Genomic DNA, 20,501 nt, shown 5'->3' with positions numbered 1-20,501 from the left:
AAATGATTACTCAATCTATACAGTGAGTTAGTTTTAACAAGAAGTTGATTTGCAAAAGAATTATATAGTAGGAGAGGGAATCTGTAAGGTTGTGGACATGAGGGCTACAGGAGAGAGGTTCTGTTTCCATTCTGTGTTTCTACCATCATGACCCTCACCTCACTGTTGCAATCGCTTTTTCAGATATGTGTAAACGTCATAGAAATAAGGATAGCATTAAGTTTACTTATAGCCTCTATTTTCTAACAATGGACCTCACATTTAGTAAGTGCCCAATGAGCATGGGTATTGATCAACTACTGTGTGTGTGGCACTTTGTCAGGTTTTGTTAGAGGGAGGGATCCACAAATGGCAGAAATATAGATGCAACCTTTGTGGGGAGTCACTTGCATTTCTGGTGCTGTACAGCTCGTGATCACCATCTGCTCTGCAGACAGCAGAGGGGATGTGGAAGTGAAGAGATTGGGGTAGGTATCAGAATAATCATGAACAAAAGCACAGAGGTAGGAAAATGAGAAAGGGTGGATGCAAATGTCTTCAGTGACTTTCAGGCTATATCAGTCCTAGACAATCCCTACCTTCCCAGACAATCTAGGTATGTGGAAGTCTCCTTTGGGAGCCTCCAGATTCCATTCCATTTTCACTCACTTCAAATGTTTTTCATGTTCCCTAGGAAGCTATTTCTTTGAAGTCTTTTCAAAGGCTTGTCCTTTTCTTATGGAACTGACTTATTTTGAATTGTAGTCATTTGTGTGCATGCCATGATACTATTACAGGACAATTTAGGTTCTTGTGTCATGTCAAAGAAGAATTTCCATGCAGACAGAGACAGTGAGCATAAGCAAGATTTCTTGAAGTGAGAAATCTCCTACTGCAGAGGTTAGGGGTCGGGGCTCCAAGAGAGGAGTTACCTGGGGAAGCCTGTGGGTACGGGCTCCTTTTGTGCACAAAAGTGGCTACCTAGATTTAACCAGTCAGGGGAGGAGCTCAATAACATTTAACAACCAATCAGAAGGCTTGAATAATAGCCAATCAGTAGGCTGTCATGACCACAAATCAGAGAGCTGGGATAACAAACAGAGGCAGGGATAAAACCCATCAGAGGGTTAGAATTTGCAATCCTGTCTAACCTGCTCTCCTGATAAAACTAAGAACTCATCAGAAATCTGGAATTGAGAATCATGTCTTGCCAATTCTCATGCTAAAAGTAAATGTTGATAAAGGCAGCCTCTGGGAAGCAGCAAGCACTTTTGTCCACTCTTAGAGGGTCTTCTCCCCATTTCTCATTCCAACAGGGATCTGACCTAACTGCCTGTTAGCTCATCCAGCTCCTCATAGTATTGTACCTGCTCAATTCTAAGCTTAGGGAGAGGTCCGTCCCTTACTTATCCCTGCCTGACATGGAAACTGAGCTCATTGTAGGAACACAGCATCATCGTTACTCTTACTACAATTATTCTTTTACCTTCTTATTTTAGGGTAGATGTTTTCACCAATAACACATTGTGGCAATACATGCAGAAAGCCCATGTCTTGGAGTTTGGCTTGTTAAAAAACTTCCTGATCTGCTGCTAATTGGCTTTATGGACCAACATACATAGCCAATGGTGACTTAACACTGGGCTTCATGACTTGGGTGTGAAGTTTAGATGCTGCAAGGAGCTGAGTGATGACTTCCATTATTTTAAAATCAATAACAAAATAGCTAATGTATTCATATTTGACTTTTAAGCTAGCATAGAAAAGCACCACTTGATTTAGAAGATAAAACGTTTACTAGTTACATAGATTTGTGTTTCTTTTTGTTTGCAGTTTCCATCAACTGGACAGAGTCAGGGTGGCCATGAAGGAGAGGTGACACATCAGAAAGGAACAGTTTCCCATTGAAATGGTACATCTTGACTGCGCCTTTGCCTGTGTATTGGCAAAAATCCCCACTACTTCTACAAGATGGAATGGTGGAGAAACCAGGAAATGTCTTTTGCACAGCTCCAAGGTGATCTTGGGTAAGTCAGATAAGTCACACAAACCTTAGGGGAAAACATTGGCTCAGTAGAGACATGTATTTAAAGAAAGGGAGATGATAGCAAGAACAAGGCTGTGAGTTTTTAACTTTGAAAGGTTTGAATATATATGGATTACACTTCTACTTTGAAAACCAGTAGTTCAGTTTTTAAATATAATGTCACATTTTGGGGGACTTTAGAAGTTTTAGAAAATTTTGAATTAGAATCCTACTAAATGGATTAAAAAAAAAAACAAATTGAAAGGCAGAGTTACAAAGAGAGGATAGGCAGAGAGAGAAGTCTTTCATCCACTGATTCACTCCCCAGATGGTTGCAAGAGCTTGGGCTGGGCCAATAAGAAGCAAGGATCCTGGAGCCTCTTCTGGTCTCCTACATGGGTGAAAGGGCCCAAGCACCTGGGCCATCCTCTGCTGCTTTTCCCAGGCTACTAGCAGAGAGCTGGATTGGAAGTGTAGCAGCTGGGACTTGAACAGGTGCCCATTTGTTATGCTGGCATCACTGGTTGAGGTTTAACTTGCTACACCACAATGCCGGCCCCTAATTTAAAAAATATATTTAATTCCATTTGTAATTGTTAAAGCTGAAATAATGTTAGCATGCTTATTGTACTGTATATTAAATATTTTCTATTTTCTAATTTAAATTGATATTCACATTATTTTTATAGAACTATCTGAACTCATATAATTTCTTGATTTCTACCTGTTAAAGGAATAACAACAAAAACCTCATCCAGTTTATCTTATCTATTATTATGTTTTTCTCTATGTGTTCTAGCTTATAGAATACCAGCCTGAAACCATTCAGTTAATCATCAGTAAGATAGGAGTACGTAATTCGTCAAAGTTGAGTTTCATTTATTTAAACATAACCACCATCTTTGAAATTAGTTGAAGTACATCATTGGTTAAGTAATTTTGCTTCACTTCAACAGGGTCTTTTCCTACACAGTGCTGTGTTTTGTGCCAGTTAGAATAAATATGTAGAAGAAGCAAAAGAACAACCTTGGCACCAATCAGGGTTCTTGGTCTTGAGTTGAGTTAAGCTTCCTGAAGTTCATCTTGCATGATAACCACCTTGAGCGGTATCTGTCTCTGTAGGCACTTTGAGTTAAAGATCTGATTTTTCCTAACTCTTTGCCTGTGTATCCGGAAATGCCCCTACATCATACCCTCAGATAATCTCTCTCACTTTTGGGAAACCTTGGGGGGAAAGCAAATTTATAGTATTCCAACAAGAAGTTACACAAAAAGCTTAGTGAGATCAGGCAGGAAATTGTAGGTCATAACTTCAGATGCAGTGAAACATCCAAAGAATGTCTTCTTGAGCAGAAATTGTTTGGGGGCAGAAGACTTTAAGTATGAAAGGCAGGCTTCAAGTCATTTTCTGCTAAGTCAAAAAGGCTGATCACAGTTGGGAAAAGGCATTTTCATTTTCAACCACAAATCACTCTTCATCCTGCAAAACAACATGGAAAGTGTAACTGGAAGCATGCCAGGCACTTTCCTGGTTTTGCTTTGGGTGTGAATTTGCTCAAATAGCTCTGAGTTCAGCACATTATGTTATGTTCTGGAAATGTCATGGTGCATTGTTAGGGGACATGATGTCACTCTGAGGACCATCAATTTCACAAATGGATTTTAGTTGCTAAAATACAACCAAATGCTGTATGTGTGTGTCATAGACATTATATACGAAAGATCTTCAAAAATTTCATGGAAAATATTGTGTTATGAAAAAAATGTACAATTTCAAAAAATTTTGCACCAAAATAAATTCTACTTTTTATTCTATTTTTCCATGAACTTTTTGAAGTCTACTGGAATATACAGGTATCCTGGATTTTGGATCCTTGGGGTACATATTTTATGAAGTGAAGAGAAATATATCTGCTAGAGTTTGTCTATATCGAGGCCCATGTGTTAGAAGCTTGGTCTCCAAAATCTTATGCTAATGGTTAATGGGATAGGCTGGAGTCTTAATCCAATTGTGGTATCTGAAGTTGGAATCTTTGGGAAGTGATTAGATTGAATTAAGTGGGTGGGATGGAGCTCCCATGATGTCAGCTTTATAAAGGTAGACACAGAGTCATGGAGAACCAGTGCATGTCCTGTCTCTCCTTGCCTTGTGGCTCATCATATGATCCACCATGCACTGCTGTCATCAGATGACAGAGCAAGGGGACCACCTGATCTTGGACTGTGAAACTCCAAACTGTGTGCTACAGAAAGCCTTCTTCCATCTTACTGAAAAAAATCTGAATAATGCAATATAATTTCTTAAAACCACAGAAGTAGAATGCTAAATTCATTCATTTCTTAATTTAGAGGCAGAATTTCTCTAAATACACGTTTAACTGCTAGAGTAGAAGAGAGGAACGTAGACTGTTCTTGGTAATTTCTCCCTCTTATTTTGACTGTTTGGGTGGAATACCCTCATATTTACAACAAGTCTGAGTGTTGATCTCAGAGTGTGACATAAATGATGTTGTCAAAAATAACTGAAACATGAGGCAGTGTTCTTTTTAAAGTGCTTGCTGCATTTGTTCATGCTATATTAATGTCTCACAGAACTATAGAAAACAGATTCTCAGCAGCATATGTATCATGGGTGTCTGTGGGATAATCTGTCCCTTTTCTTGTTTGAGAGCATGAAGTGAGGGAGAGAGGAGCTGAGTCAGAGTAACGGAACAGGACACCCTGACTTGAAGTGAACAGACACCTTTGCAGAACTCTCATGCTGTCTCATGCCTATGGATTTGTACTTCTCAACTGAGTTGAACATTATTCCTGGATGGATAATTTTTAATGTGCTCAGGACGTCAGCACACAGCAAATATTGAAGTATATGCTTAACAACTCAGATTATTATTTCATCGTTGGGACAGTATATATAATATATGCCAATCATCTTGGAAGATTTGGCTGGCACCTGCTAAGAGTTCTGGGGACTATGACCTGTCTTTGGTTTGGAAGAAACAGTTATAGGCTATGGATCTGGGCTGCAAGGCTGGTGAAACTCACCTTGGGACCACCAACTCCAGAAATCAGCTGGCATCCTGGGTAGTGTCAAATGACAATTTGGTGACATGAATCCTCCAAAATTCAAAAAACTGCAAGGAAAGGAGTGTGTATTTGATGCAGGGGTCAAGATTCTGCTTGGGATGCCCAAAATCCAGATTGGAGTTCTTGTGGTTCCATCCCAGCTCCACCTCCTATCCCAGCTTCCTGCTAAGGCAGGAGGTAGAAAGGCAGCAGTTGAGAACTCAGGTACTTGAGTCCCTGCCACCTGCAAAGGAAGCCCAGAATGAGTTCTGACCTCCTGGCTTCTGCCTGGTCTGTCTCTGGCTGTTGTAGTTATTTGGGGGAGTGAACCAGCAGAGGAGGATCTCTCTCTCTCTCTCTCTCTCTCTCTCTCTCTCTCTCTCTTTCTCTCTCTCTCTCCCTTGTATTTTTTAAAATGCAAGAAAAATGGCATTTTCATTTTAAAATACACTTCTTAAAGACTTCCTGGTGAAGTCTTGGAGAAAGACAAATTTGTTCCCTTTTTAAGAGAAAGTGCATTCCTGGTTCACTTTGACAGTGGAGCACTTCTTAATCTTTGGGCGTTTTCTTGGGCATTTGCTTAGCGCAGTCTGTGTTCCATTCCCTCCCCTGTGAAGCAAGCTTTCAGAGACCTGGGCTAACAGAGATCACAAATGTGGGGTGGTCCTTTTCCTGGGCTACAAGCTGGGCAGTTAAGGAGAGAAAAGCATTTTCTCCATGGGACTGTGGAGAAGGTTTATGAAGATCGTATGTGACCCTGATGAAATATTTTCAGTGGATCTTAACAAGAATGTCTTCGGGAAGTATAAGGTCACTTCAAAAAAATTCATGGAAAAATGAAATTAAAGGCATGAATTTACTTTTGTGCAATGTGTTTTTATAGTGCATAAAAAATTGTTCCCAATGTATAGAAAATTCATATCATTAAAAAACTATACATGGGTTTCAAGGTTTTTTACACAAAAATTGAACTTATTTTTATTTCCATTGTTTTCATGAACATTTCAAAATATCCTTACACAACAAGAGACTGGATAGTCAACTGTTTTCTTAATGGAAATTCACTATCTATTCTGAGGTGATTCATAAACTTTGCCAAGTCACGAAATGCTTGTTGATGTGTGTTCTTTGTTTCCAGTGTCAACGGCATTTAGAATACATGTCACAGAATGCTGATGTTGTGTTTCTTAATTGTATACTTTGACAGTCTCTCTCTCTCTCTCTCTCTCTCTCTCTCTCTTTTCTTTTTGGATGGCAACCTAAGTCTTCCTGCAAGGCTTCACTCTGTTCAAAGCTAATTAAGGGAGATAATGAAGGTGTGAAGGTGTTTTTTTTTTTTTTTTTTTTTTTTTTTTTTTTTACCTCCCAATAAGGATACCTCCCCTGTTAGGTGCAATGTATTCATCAACCAAAAGAAGTACTTGTCTTCTGTGCATCTGTCACTGTTCTGCAAAGCTTTCCAATCTCTCTTTTGTTTGTAGGGAAATGAAAGGATTGCCATTTTTAAAAGTTACTGGGGCTACTGATTAGCTGATCCAGGGCAAATTCTTAATGCAAATCAGTTCAGCAGTAAATATTCCAAAAATTGGCCCCAATTTTAGATGAGATTCTATTTCTACTTTAGGACTACCATTGTATGGATGCTAAAGGAACTTTAAAAAATGTTCAGGCTCTCTTACTATTGGGCAACTCCCTGCAACTTTCTACATGGTGGTGGTTCTGAAGGTAATGGAAAGTGTTCCTGGGGAAATTTTGGCATGGTCATCTAATCAGTGTTTTTCCCTCTTTAGCACACATCAGAGTGATCATGTGTGGGGCCGGGGGGAGCTTTTCAGAGCACAGATGAATGGGCTTTGACCTTGGAGAAACTGATGCAGGGAATGAGGTTGAGAGAATCTGTATTTCTAACAAGTTCTCAGATGGTGCTGATGCTGTGAGTTGTGAACACTTGGTGAGAACCAAAATTATATTCTAACCCTTCTGGGATCCCCCGCCCCAGGGTAGACCCAAAAAAGTTTAAAGAAAGGAGTGATGGAGCTAACAGGATGGAGAGGAACAAAAGAACTCTGGAGTGATGGGCCACACACAGAAACGGAGGAAACAACAGAATCCAGAGAGTCCTGTCTGTGCTCCTGGGATCTATCTTGCTTAGCTCCATGAAATAAAGCAAAATTGACATTTATGTGGTGCCAACCTGAAAGGTATCCGCTGCCAGCATGAGCAGTTCTGATGCCCCCTGTTGCTTTTAAATATTTCAGACACCCTGGGAGTGAGTGCAAGCAACCAGATTCATGATTTAAACAGGATGAGGAAAAAGATTCCAGATACTACACTTCACACAAAGACATTCTCTTCTATTAAAGCATGTTAGAAGATACAGTGAAATGCAGCACCAATTGGTTCAGCAAGAAAAAAAAAATACGTCAAAGGCTTTTTTCATGAATATTCCCACACCTAGATAGCCTTACTACTGGTTATCAGTGCAGCTGACATATGGGATTATTTCATATAGGAGCATTTCTTATTCATCAAGGAAAGGTAAGAGACACTGTGTGCATTGTGTGGGTTTTATAAAAAGGTACCTTTGTCCGATGCCTGCAAACAGTTTGTGCCCACCCTGTGGACCTTCTGTAGCCAAGGATGATGGTCTCTGTCCTGAAGGCAAGGTGCACATATGAACATGGCTTCGTAAGTCCAAAAGAACTCTGATTTACAGTCAGCAGTTTCAACAAGTGACCCTTGGCAGAAAGGGTCTGCTTTTTCAGCTGGTGCTGTTGTTGAAGTTCAGAGGAATGGCTCATCTGTCTCTATTTCAGGCATCTGGCAGAAGCAGAACTGCTTCAGCGTTCTCCCTCCCACTAAACGCTTGCAGATGACTTCCATACTCTGGAGCATCTGCTGGTTATCTCATTTCGGGTTGTTTGCCCTGTTGTGTTTTGAAAAGATTCCCGCTCTAGCTTTTCTTTTATGAGCCCACTATTGTTGCTGTCGTCATGTTTGGGGAGATCAACAGATGTGTCTGGAGTTGCTTAGGAGATACTCCAAACCTGGGGATAGTTGAGGAAAAAAAAGAAATTCTGTGAAAAAGGAAACAAACAAAAAATTTCAGTTAAACGCACAGCTGAATCACAATTGTAAAATATACTCAGGAAATGATTCATGGGCCGAAAGTAAACAGTCATCAATAACTTTAGGATCTTTTCTTGAAAGTTCTTATAAACAATACAGGACTCAAAAAACTTCTATATGCTTAGTTGCTATGCGTGGTACACATACGAAGCATAAATGCTATTTATAATTTATTATTCTAAATGATTACATTCATTTTTTCCTTTACTGATGCTTGTCAGGTACTATGCTTTGCTTTTTTATACCTTGTAAAATATCAAAACAGCTGAATATCTGGGTTCTCCCTGAGGGACTTTCTCTTCATTTCCATAAAAGACAGACACATATAACTCATAATATATTTATTCCAGCTTCTTCATTTGCCTTTTAGAGCACATGAATAGTTTTCTGCATGTATTAAGGCTTTTCTTACTTCCAGTTAATCAGATATATGGGGCACTCACACATGCATTTGAATATTAATGTATTTATTTAAAAAGCAGGGTGACTAGTGCCATTAAAATTGTGATCTTGAATTGATTGATGCCCAATGAAGATTTCTTTGATGTAAACTGCTAATTGGACAAGGATGGGTGTTCTAATTGCAATCATTTCCTTCCAAAAGGGAAAACACAATGGGCATGTGATTAGCTAATAGTCTGGTTTTCTTCATTGTTTGAGATCTTACACTACAGAAAAGATGAAAGAACAGCATAAAAATCACCAATCTTAACACGTAATATTAAGAGCATACAAGTTAGACACATTTGCCACATCATTTTTAAAGGAAACAAAATAGTGCAGATTTAGTCACGGCCTCCTCTAACCACTCTCATTCATTCTATTACTTTTTCTCCCCAGAGAGAGCTTGCATCCTGAGGTTGATGTGTTTGGTTTCTAGTCCATTTCTTACACTTTTACATACATATACACATATTTATCCAAGGCATATTCTTAAGCAACATTTAAAAAAAACTTTAAAAAAGTGTGTGTACACAAACTCTCTTATATCTGCAGTTTCATAAAGAATCAGACATTTTCTTTTGCTGAAGCAATGGAACTCCAGCCTTTAAGAAGTCATAGCTTTTCTTATCTTTACGATCTTTAATAGAAGATGTGACTGATGGCCAGATGAACACAGACTTATCCAACTCTTTGTGACTGCCCATTGGATGCAAAGACTAATTAGAGGGGTTGGACTGTTGCCTGGACACAGACCAGAGGACAACGGATGAAGGCTGGCCACGTTCATGAGTGTTGTCAGGGAAACAAAACCATCTCATTCATTGTGAAAATTAGACAAAATAGATTTTTGCCCAGCTTAAGAAAACATTTTTGCCATCTGCACAAAGGGGCTGGGTTATCATATTGACATTCCCTCCTTCTCAGAGATATATTGATTTCTGTCCTTTGTCTCAGAAGATGCCCCTATTGATAGTGTTCTCTTTGTAGAAGAGTGAAATAGAAAGGACTAAAGTGAGGCCCAGCATCCTTGCCATGCTAAGGAGAACAGATTGTTTTCTTTCTTGTTTTAAAAATAAACCTATCTTTTCATCCCATTTCCCTACAAACTTTTTTTTTAAAGTTTTTTTTTTTTTTATTTATACGCTTGACAAGAAGAACATGGGGATGGTGATAGAGAGGAATCTTTGGGCCATCATCCACTGCCCTCCCAGGTTCATTAGCAGAGACCTGAACTGGAAGTGGAGCAGACGGGAGTGGAACCAGCTGCTCTGGTATGGGATGCCAGCATTGCAGACAGTGGCTTAACCCACTGTGCTACAGTGCTAAGCCATTTTCTTTCATTGCTGCCAGATGTTGCCTTACTGGTAGACTCTAAAGCTTACTGAGAGACTCTGCATTTCTGGTTGCTGTGTGTCTTACACATTCCCATGATTTCCAGAATATTCACAAGTAATTGCAAAGTATTAACCCTTTAGCTAAATCTGATTAACTATGTTTCAATTTACCTAGCAGAACTCTTCACACAAGGGCTTGAGTTACCTGAAAATTTCTATGATCATAACTACTTGGTCAATGGCTTTCCAGCCTCCTGGTGTCTCCAGGTAGTGATTCTGCCTAATCATTAAGTGTGGGTTGTATAAGTGATGCAAAAAAAAGTGGGTGAATGGAAGATCATAGGATGAGACAAAGAACAGAAAGCAAATACCTCATGTGAACCAACATCTATTACAAAAACAAGCTTCCGTATCCTATTATCTAACTCATTATTTTTAAGTGAAAAAGAAAAACAAAAAAGAGCACATCTTTATTGTCTCTTCTATGAACAAATCTTATGGTTAAAAAAGCTTTTTTTCCCTACTCATTTTTGTCAGCTGTGAATAACACTATCAAATTTTTATTTATTTCTTTAAGTTGCCTGATAAAATTGTGTGTATTTATCATGTACAGCATGATGTCTTGGAGCACACATACATTATGGAATGGTTAAATCTAGCTAATTAATATATGTGTTGCCTCATACAATTATTGCTTTTGTGGTGAGATCATGGAACATCCACTGTCACAGATTTTTCAAGAATACAGTATTTTCAATTATAGTCACCAGGCTGTGCAATAGATTTCCTGACCTTATTCTTCCTATATAACTGCGATTTACATCCTCTGAATAACATCTCCTCAACCTTCTCCCGGAACCACCCAGCCTCTTGTAACCAATAATCTATTCTTTCTGTGAGATCACATTTTAAGATTATACATACAGTAGAGAACTTGGAATACTTATGTTTCTGTACCTGGCTTCCTTCACTTAACGTAATGTCCTCCAGGTTTATCTATGTTTAGATGTCATGATTCCTTCCCCTTTTTATGGCTAAATACTCTTTCATTATCTATTCATTTCTTGACAGACATTTAGATTGATTCCATATCTTGGCTATTGTGAAGAGTGTTGCAATAAACATAGGAGTGCAGAGATATGTCTTTGACATCCTGATTTCATTTCCTTTGGATTCATGCCTAGTAGCAGGGTTGCTGGACCACAAGTTAGTTCTAGTTTTAGCTTTCTGAAGAACTTCACATTGTTCTCCGTAACACCTGCAATAAAGATGCATAAGCGTTCTTTCTTCTCAACATCCTTGACAATATTTGTTATCTTTTGTGTTTTTGATAATAGGCAATGTAATAGAAGTGAGGTGGTTATGGTTTTGATTTGTATTTCTCTGATGAATAATCATACTGAGTATTTTGTCATAAACATGTTGGTCATTTGTATATCTCTTTTGAGAAACTGCTATTCAAGTCTATTGCTCTTTTAAAAAAAATTGGAGTATTTGTTTTCTTGGTATTGATTTGTTTGATTTCCTTATATATTTTAAATATAATATATTTATATATTATGCATTTAATATCTATAAAACCATTATCAGATATATAATTTGCAAATCATTTTTCTATCCCATAGGTTGCCTTGACTGTTGATTGTTCTTGGACTATGCAGACACTTTTTAATTCAATGTAATCCCATGTGTTCAGTTTTTGCTTTTGTTACCTGTATTTTTGAGGTCTTTTTTTTTTAACTTTTATTTAATGAATATAAATTTCCAAAGTACGATTTATGGATTACAATGGCTTCCCCCACATACCGTCCCTCCCACCCACTACCCTCCCCTTTCCCACTCTTGAGGTCGTTTTTTAAAAGATCACTGTCCCAACCAATGTTAGAAAGCTTCACTCTTATGTTTTCTTATAGTAGTTTCATAGTTTTGAGTCTTACATTTAAGTCTTTGATTAATTTTGAGTTGACTTTTGTGTATTGTGTGAGATATTAGTCTAATATCATTCTTCTGCACACATGCATATCTGCATCAGAGGTGTTTTTCCAACACTATTTATTAAACAGATTATCCTTCCTCAGGGTGGGTTCTTGTCAGCTTTGTGAAAACCACTTGGCTATAAGTGATTGGGTTTAACTCTAAGCTCTTTATTCTGTCCCACTTGTCTATGTGTCTGCTTTTATGTCGCTTTCATCATGCTGTTTTTATAGCTTTTTATAGCTTTGTAAGAATACTATTTTAAATTTTATTTATACAGGATTATATAATGCTATACTGCCTTCCCAAAACCTAAACAGCAAGAAAACACCTTGCCAAGAGGTTATAGGCACAGACACTTGACATTTAAAAATGATATTATGGGTATTAGATGACAATGCTAGGTTAACAATTTATTGCCATATTCCAAAGATATATTTACATATACCAATCAGAAATACTCAAGCAGAACCACATTTCGTAGTGGAAGAAAATAAGTTTCAAAATGAATGGCAAAAGGAATGAATGTGACTGTCTGAATTCCCCTTTGAAGAAACTTGCCTCTGTTTTTTCTCCAACTCTGCTGAATCTCAACTTGTTAAGCATGCTTTAAAAATTGTATGGAGGTGTGATGTTACTGAAACAATATTACGCAAGACTGTGAATTTTGGTCTCAGGGTTTTTTGAGTAGTTCTTGGCTGAGAATTTCAACATATTGCTTTTTGGTCCTGAGGTCTTATTTATATTAAGTCCCCCTCTGCTTGGATCAATAAAGGATTGTCTTTTACCTCATTTGTATTCTCATCATAGTTGTGTGACATGGTAAATCTTATATTCACAAACAATTGGAAGTTTGATTTCATGGGAAACCCTTAAATGGAGAAATCCTTGTCTTTTTATTTTTATTTATTACTTTGGGAAATTAACCAGAACCTGAAATTTCAGAATTGCTGTTCCTGATGGAACCCCCTGTGCTACTGTAGACTTTTGCCTCCTGGCATTCCAACGGTTCAGAAGTTCTGGTTATGTCAGAGAAATCTCACCATTCTTGGGGATGACGGGAATTTCAGTTTTGTTTTTAAATGAAGCACCTTTGAAAATAACATCTTAGATTATTGCTCTTTTACTGAAAACGTAGCACATGGTACACTCTTTCCTTAGAAGCTATGATGAACTTGAAATTGGCACAATTCAAAGAATTTGGTGCCTGAGGATCCAGGGATAGATAATCCCTTACTTTGCCATTATACCTAGTCCTAGATTTGGACTCATGGATTAGGTAGCTATTATGTAAGCGCTTCTATATGCTTCTGAATTGTGTTAGCATATAGTTACCACATTGAATTCAATTTGTGCAGTAGCTATCCTAATTTAATTTTCTTGTCCCCCATAGATTTTCTCAGGAGCTCCATCAATTTCAACACGGTATTTTGCCTGTTTTTCATCAGTCTTCAAAGCAAAATAGTTAGAAGGTGTTGGGAAAACCTTAACTCTGGGTGCATACTGGAGTCAATGAAAGCTTTGAAAACACAAACACTCTAGTTTTCTGTTCTACTCCAATTTTAATCAATGAGGAGAGTGGTTTGTGAACTCTTGCCATAGCATTTTAGCTTCATTGTATTATTCATGCATATAGTGCAATTACTATTCTATCTTATGTATAATATGACCTGTAGTAATTCATATATCTCATTTTGCCACCAAAGAAAAATAACCTGAATGATATGGAGAAAAGCATACTATATTTTGTGTTTGCCCTAGTGTTTTTGTCTCAATAAATGTTTGAATGAGCAAAGGAATTATAATGCAAGTCCCATTAGACCATTTCTAAGAGGATATTCATCAGGTAACAATAAATGTTATTTGAATGGATGAATGTAAATAGGAAAAGAGCAGAGAGAAAGGGAGATATAGACACAAATAGATAGAGGGAGATCTTCCTTCCAGTTGTTCACTTTCCACATGCCCAGAACAGCTGGACCTGGGGAAGACTGGAACTCAATGCAGGTCTTTCACATGGGTGACAAGGATCCAAGTACCTGAGTCATCACCTGTTACCTCCTAGGGAATCCATCAACAGAAAGGCAGAATGTGAACTGGAGCTGGGCTTCAAACCTAGTCCCTCCAGTATTGAAACCTAGTCCCCTAAGTGGCATTTTAGCCACACTAAACTTCTGTACTCAGATCTTAACATTTAACAATACTTGGCACAAGTCATGGGCACTATCATTATTGAACAATAGGTAATACTTCTATTGTTTGCATATGAATCTAAAAGGGTACTTCAAAAGTTCATACAAAAATAGAATTAAAACACAAGTTTACTTCTGGTGCAAAAAATTTAAAAATCTATGCATAGTTTTTTTTTTTTTTTTTTTTTTTTGACAGGCAGAGTGGATAGTGAGAGAGAGAGACAGAGAGAAAGGTCTTCCTTTTGCCGTTGGTTCATCCTCCAATGCCGCCACGGCTGGCGTGCTGCGGCCAGCGCACCGCACTGATCTGAAGGCAGAAGCCAGGTGCTTCTCCTGGTCTCCCATGGGGTGCAGGGCCCAAGTACTTGGGCCATCCTCCACTGCACTCCCTGGCCACAGCAGAGAGCTGGCCTAGAAGAGGGGCAACCGGGAAAGAATCTGGCACCCCGACCGGGACTAGAACCCGGTGTGCTGGAGCCGCTAGGTGGAGGATTAGCCTATTGAGCCGCGGCACCGGCCCATAGTTTTTTGTAATATGAATTTTCTAGGTAATTTTTGAATATACAATATACATGGATTGCAATATATTTTCATCAAAATAAACTTAGCTTTTAGTTTCATTTTCCATGAACTTTTCAAGGTACCTTTGTATTTTCTCTCTCTCTCTCTTTTTTAAAGCCCATATTCCCAGAAGGCTTTTTTTATTTTTTATTTTTATTTTTATTTTATTTTTTGACAGATAGAGTTAGACAGTGAGAGAGAGAGACAGAGAGAAAGGTCTTCCTTCCATTGGTTCACCCCTCAAATGGCCACTATGGGCGGAGCTACACCGATCCGAAGCCAGGAGCCAGGTGTTTCCTCCTGGTCTCCCATGCAGGTACAGGGGCCCAAGCACCTGGGCCATCCTCCACTGCCTTCCTGGGCCGCAGCAGAGAGCTGGACTGGAAGAGGAACAACCGGGACTAGAACCTGGTGCACATTTGGGATGCCAGCGCTGCAGGCGGAGGATTACCAAGTGAGCCATGGCATCAGCTGTGTTTTTTCTCTATACTACCTAATCAATAATTTGAAATTTAAGTCTGTTAAAGGAAATAAATGACTGTCTCTGATTGTTTTGTTTTTTATTTTTTATAATTTTTCAAAATTTCTAGTATCAATGACTATTGAACATATGTTGTTGACTGATTAGAATTAATTAAAATGGAAAATTTAGCCATATTAAAGATATTTGACCTACATTACTTTTTACCTGTAATATTTTTTCACTCCAAGAATCTTAAAATATCAATGAGCAAATCCCTCCGTACTCCTGACCTGGATAAGAATCTTTTCCTGTACAATGCAGCGTCTGTGCAGCCACTGGAAGTCACTCAGATACAGTTATTTAGCACAGTTCTTGCTCAATAATTAAAACATTACCAATTCTAATTATCTACTAAAACTCCTTTATCTAGTTCATGAAGATAGTAAGACCTTTGGAAGGGAGCTGGATCTGCTCACTCTGGTTCATATCCCAAGTAACTGGAATTCAAATGGTTGCAGTGAAAATTGAATGTTGTGCCTTTTTCTTCCAAAGCTTCACTCTTTGAGAACTGCAAAGAGCTTTAAAACATGATTGTGTTAATCTTCACAATATCCCTTCTAGGAAGTAACATGACATTTTAATGTAAGAAAATCCAGGTGCAGTGTGGAAAATGCCAACTTGCCTTACTAGAGGAAAGCTTTTTTTAAGATCTGCAATCTCTTTTAAGATTTTTTGTTTATGTGTTTCAGGCGTTGGGCTTTTTAGTTCTACATTTGGTGCTTGGTAAGCTTGAAATGATCCAGATGGTATTTTCAATCCAAAGGACACTTGTTTTTCTTTTAACAGAGACTTGGCTACACATGTATTCTTTTTTATTTATTTCAAATTATTGTATGCAGATGGTTTAACTGTAGGTGTGACACAACTGACCTTTGGGATTTTGACTAATTAATTCCAGCTGCATTGACTAACATGTGGCTTCCCAAAGTGAAGAGCAATATAAGTAATAATGATGATAGATACCATCTTACTGGCTAGTTCTTTGCTCCCAAACCATTTCAATCATTTTATTTGTCTCATTGCATTTAGAGTAATCAGCCTTTAACACATTCTCAACACCACTGTGAAGGGGATTAAAAAATTCATGGAAAATGGAATGAAAAGATAAGCATTTTGTGCAAAATTTTTAGAATTTCTTGCAGTTTTTTTTTTTTAGTACACATCTTCCATGAAATTTTTGAAGATCCCCCCACATATATTTAAGTACTTTCAGGATGACCTTGCTTACAAGCCAGAGTCTCTTGATAAAGACCCTCACTGTGACCTGGCTTCAGGTGATTATCCTGCCACCCAGAAATCTATCCCCAAACACATCAGTTACTTCAGGTATACTAACCCTTATCTGAACACGCCACCATATTTAATTCTCCAACACATTCAAATGTTTCTCTCTCTCTGAAACGTGCAAATGTTTTCTTTGTCCAGCTAAATTTGACTTAGCTTTTAAGACTCAGATAAAAATCATTATACTATAATCAACTACATGGTTATTGTTGGGCTTCTTATTCCAATAGACACTGGCTTCGTGAGGAAAGTAATAGTATACTATCTATAGTTGAATGCCAATTTCTAGTATGGTAACTTCCATGAAATAAACCAGTGTTTATAAATGCCAGTGTAGCAGGCAGTGTTTAACCCACTGAGCCATAGGGCCAGCCCCACGCCCCATATTTTCATTTTGAAATAATTTTAGACTTACATAGAAGATTTTAAAGTAGTAGAGCATCTCCTCATTTTAGTATCTAAACTTCATTCAATCACAGCATTTGAATAAATTTGATATAATGATCACCTGATCCAGGAAACTGACAATGGCATAGTACTATTAATAACAGCCCTTAATTTGGATATCTGTAGTTTTAAAGACTATTTGTTTATTTATTTACGAAAGAATGATACATAGAGAGAGAAAGAAAAAAAGATCTATCTGCTGGTTCAGTTCCCAAATGGCTGCAATAGCTGGTTCTTGGCCAGGCTGAAGGCACGAGACAAGAACTCTGTCCATGTCTCCCACATGGATGTGGGAACTCAAGTACTTCAGCCATCATCCAGGAACCGCAGCAGGGAACTGGGTAAGAAGCAGAGTAGTTGAAAGTCAAAACAGCACTCTGATACCAGGTGTCAGAATCCCAAGAGGTGGCTTAATCTGTTGTGCCACAATAGTCACTCATCAGCAGGTTTTTTTTAAAAAGATTTATTTATTTATTTGAAAGGCAGAGTAAGAGAGAGAGGGAGAGAAAGAGATCTTCCATCTACTGGCTCACATCACCATGACAAAGGATGGACCAGGCCAAAGTCAGGAGCCCAGAACTCCATCCAGGCCTCCCATGTGGATGGCAGGAGCCCAGTACTTGGGCCATTATCCACTGCTTTCCCAGGTGCATTAACAGGGGGCTGGATTAGAAACAGAGCAGCTGAGGCTTGAATTGGTGCTCTGATATGGGATGCCAGCTTTGGAAGCAGCAGGTTAACTTGCTGGACCACAATGCCAGTATGTTTTGTTTCCCCTCTTTTTTAGTGTATCATATTACAAAATCTCATATTTATAGATTTGTGTAACAACCATCAGAATAAGGACACAGAACTGTTCTTTTAGCCTCCAAACACTCCCATGTGTTAGTCTATACAGTAACACTCTTAGTTTTAATCCTTGGCAAACACTATTCTCTTCTGTTTGTAGAGTTTTGTTATTATAAGACATTTATATAAATGGTACAGTAAAGTATATAACTGCTATGGTTTGGATGAGATTTGGGATTTGGTTCCCCAAATCACGTAGATATTTAATCCCCAGTCATAAATTAATGGTACCAAGAGGGTAGAGACTTAATCAAACTGTAAATTTTAAAAGGTGGGCCTAATGGGAGGCCCTTAGGTGACTGGAGGCATGCACTTGGCAGATAATTCTTGCAAGAGAGATGGTTATAAAAGCCTGATGCAGGTGTAGCTGCTTTCTATCTTCTTGGCTTGTCATGTGATTGTTCCTCGCACACGATAAGCCATTGTCATAGGCCATTGCTCAGCAGGCAACAAACCAATGGAGTCCATCTGAAATTGGACTGTAAACCTCTGAAGCCATGAATCAGGATAAACCACCTCATAAGTAGCTTGCCATGGGTGTTTCATCATAGTCACAAAAACTGTAACACAAGCATCTTTTGGGAATGGCTCTTTTCACTCGATGCAGTGTCCTTGAGATCCATCAAGTTGTTGTACCCATAGATACATTGCTGTTTTATTGCCAAGTGATATTCTACTGTGCAGAGATTCCACAGTTAGTTTATCTGTTCATTTGCTGAAGTACATTGGGATTATTTCTTATTTGGAGTTATTACAAATAAAGCAGCAGCTATGAACATTTGTGTACAGATTTTGTTACTAATGTAAAATTTCTATAAGGTAAGTATAGGCTGTATTCAATTTTGTCAGTTGACCCTATGGTATAGTTTTAGCATTTGAGCATTTCCCCCTCACATTTTGCCTTTTGAGCAATAGTTTTTAGTTCAGGAATTAGTAATTTTCCCCTGGCCCAAAGCCATCTCGTATAGAGTGATCTTACCTTCTCTTTAAATCTCAGGTGGTTGTTTCAACATTGGTTATATTGCTATCAACTATCAACTTCTTCTTGTACTTACACACTGAATATTGTTTGAACATGGGTTTTATTGCTATCATCTAGCAACTTCTTCTTCTTGTACTTATACACTGAATCTTCTTTTTGTTGACTCTCATTTCTATTTCATTTTGATTTACACCTTCTATCTTCTGAAGATTGCTCACAGTATAATTCCGCAACAAGGGTCCTTATTATAAAAGGTATATTTTACACGTCAGAAAATATCTTCATACTGTGTGTTCATATCTGTTTTATCTTTTGTTAAATTCTACTTAAAAACAATTATCCTTAGAAATTTTAAAGATACTATCCCAACTTTTTTTTCCCCGCATCTCTTTTCTTGTTATTTTAGGGCAGAACATGTTTGGGATGTTATTTTTCCCCTCAGATGATCCCTACAAAATAAACAAAATGGAAGATGATAATGATTGGATATTATTGGTGTCAAGTAACTGGAAAGTGGGAATTTCTTTTTATTTTAATTTTATTTAAGACATATAAATTTTATGTATTTTCAAATACAGATTCAGGAACATAGTGATACTTTCCGTCCTAACCTCCCTTTCACCCACACTCCCACTCTTCTTCCTCTTCCCTCTTCTATTCCCACTCTTATTTTTTTTACAAAGATATATTTTCAGTTAACTTTATGCTCTTAAAATTAACCCCACACTAAATGAAGAGTTCAACATGTAATATAGTCGAGACAAGGCCTTTTAAAAAGGTCATCGAATCACAAAATGTCAGTTTCATATCTATAGATTAGTTTTTGGTTGTTAATTTCTGTATGAGAGCCATTCTAATTGGGGTGAAGTGAAACCTCACTGTGGTTTTGATTTGCATTGTCCTGATGGCTAGTGATCCTGAGCATTTTTTTCATGTGTCTGTTGGCTATTTGAATTTCCTCTCTTGAAAAATGCTTATTCAAATCCTTTGGCCACTTCTTAACTGGATATTTGTTTTATTCTTGTTGAGTTTCTTGAGTTCTTAATAGATTCTGAATATTAATCCTTTGTCAGTTGCATAGTTTGCAAATATTTTCTCCCATTTTGTTGGCTGCCTCTTCACTTTGCGGAGTGTTTCTTTTGCAGTGCAGATGCTCAATTTCACTTAATCCTATTTGTCAATTTGGTTTTGATTGCCCATGCATCTGTGGTCTTTTCCAAGAAGTCTTTGCCTATGCCAATGTTTTGCAGAGTTTCCCCCATGTTCTCTGGTACTTTGATGGTATCAGGTCATAGCTTTAGGTCTTTAATCTATTTTGAGTGGACTTTGTAAGGTTTAAGGTATGGGTCTAGTTTCAAACTTCTGTATGTGGAACTCCATTTCCCCAGCACCACTGGTTAAAGAGATTATCCTTGCTCTAGGGACTGAATTTAGCTCCTTTGTCAAAGATAAGTTTGTTGTAGATGCATGTATTTATTTCTGGGGTTTCTATTCTGTTTCATTTGTCTAAAAATCTATTTTTATGCCAGTACCAGGCTGTTTTGATTATAAATGCTCTGTAGTATGTCTTGAAATCAGGTATTGTGATACCTTCAACTTTGTTTTAGTTGTATATGATTGCTTAGCTATTCAGGGTCTCTTGTGTTTCCATAAGAACTTTAGCATCATTTTTTCTAGATCTGCAAAGAATGTTGCGGGGTCTTAGTCTACC

General features: G+C 37.9%; 1 long non-coding RNA gene across 2 annotated transcripts in view; it reads left to right on the top strand.

Moving 5' to 3' along the window:
- LOC149122255 (uncharacterized) overlaps positions 1-20,501 on the top strand; it is a 56,030-nt gene that overhangs the window by 11,558 nt on the left and 23,971 nt on the right. Inside the window, exons 3-4 of one of the 2 annotated variants that reach the window (XR_016220224.1) lie at positions 1,813-2,006; positions 11,604-11,668. This is a non-coding gene — a long non-coding RNA (uncharacterized LOC149122255). Of the gene's footprint in view, positions 1-1,812; positions 2,007-11,603; positions 11,669-20,501 lie in introns of those variants that run through there. The other variant, XR_016220225.1, reaches the window with a different exon arrangement.

The sequence above is a fragment of the Oryctolagus cuniculus genome, chromosome 14 (assembly GCF_051225735.1).
Source record: "Oryctolagus cuniculus isolate XC-2025 breed Fujian yellow rabbit chromosome 14, ASM5122573v1, whole genome shotgun sequence".
Lineage (NCBI taxonomy): Eukaryota > Metazoa > Chordata > Mammalia > Lagomorpha > Leporidae > Oryctolagus > Oryctolagus cuniculus.
The sequence above is the reverse complement of the archived record's forward strand: the minus strand, read 5'-3'. Positions and strand labels throughout refer to the sequence as shown.